Raw genomic sequence first — 1210 nt, 5'->3', positions numbered from 1 at the left:
GTGCTTAGAGAATGATGGCTAGGCTGTTGTTAAGGATAATTCTGAGGAGATTAATGATGTGAGGACGCTAATATATTTGTTTTGTGTTGAATCGCTAGATGGGATCAATTGACCCACAATGAGACACACACACAAACACACACACACACACACACACACACACACACACTCAAACACACACTCACGCGAACACACATTCTGTGTGTTATTCACTGACTCCCAGTCAAGTCCCCCATCATGTACAAAATCCTCCTTCTCATCTACAAATCCCTCCACGCCTGCACCCCCCAGTACCTAACTGACCTTCTCTGCCAACATACCTCATCCCGGAACCTGCAGTCCTCAGACATGGATCTGCTTTCCACCCCCACCCCCCCGCACCAACCTACAAACCTTCGGGGACAGAGCCTTCAGTGTGGCAGCACCCACCCTTTGGAACTCTCTCGCCACAGTGATCCGCAATGCCCCTACCAGACATCTTCAAAACAGCAAAACATCTGTTCATCAAGGACTTTGGCCCCTATAGCTTAGTTTTGTCGCTCACTCTGTGTTTTCTGTTTTGTGTGTCTGACTGTTTGTCTGAATGTGTAAAGTGTCCTTGGGTTCTGTGAAAGGCACTATATATAGTTATTAATATTATTATTATTATTATTATTATTATTATTATTATTATTATTATTATTATCATTATTATTATTATTATTATTATTATCATTTACCACTGTTAAGAGTAGGGACCGGAGCTCAAGGGATAGATCAGTATAGACACACATACTAACGTAATTGAAATAAAGGTTGGTAACAGTTGTGAGAATAACACTATTAGACTACCTTTGACACACCAGGGGGTGTAATTCTCAATCATTTCAGGTTGAGTTCCAATGTGGCTCAAATAATTAGCTGCTTGGTTTCTATGCAACCAATCCTTGAGAACAAACGTGGTAGCGACCAGGTTTACGGTCTGGTTTCAGTAAGACGTGTGTCAAACATGTCTCACAGGTGAAAACTAAATCTTGAACAACAGTTCCGTCAAGTGTCTTTTTGGAAATATTAGTTCCCACCTTTTACGAGATAGATAGATAATTTGATATGTTGGTAGATTGTTTGATAGTGTGCAAAAATTATCAGAAATTATCGCGAATTATCAAAACTAATCTGAATTAGCTTTAATCGCGCTTCGTGGAATAGGGCCCAGGCTTACTTACACCAG

Source organism: Nansenia antarctica (genome assembly GCF_963989245.1).
Source record: "Nansenia antarctica genome assembly, chromosome: 13".
Taxonomy (NCBI): domain Eukaryota; kingdom Metazoa; phylum Chordata; class Actinopteri; order Argentiniformes; family Microstomatidae; genus Nansenia; species Nansenia antarctica.
The sequence above is the reverse complement of the archived record's forward strand: the minus strand, read 5'-3'. Positions refer to the sequence as shown.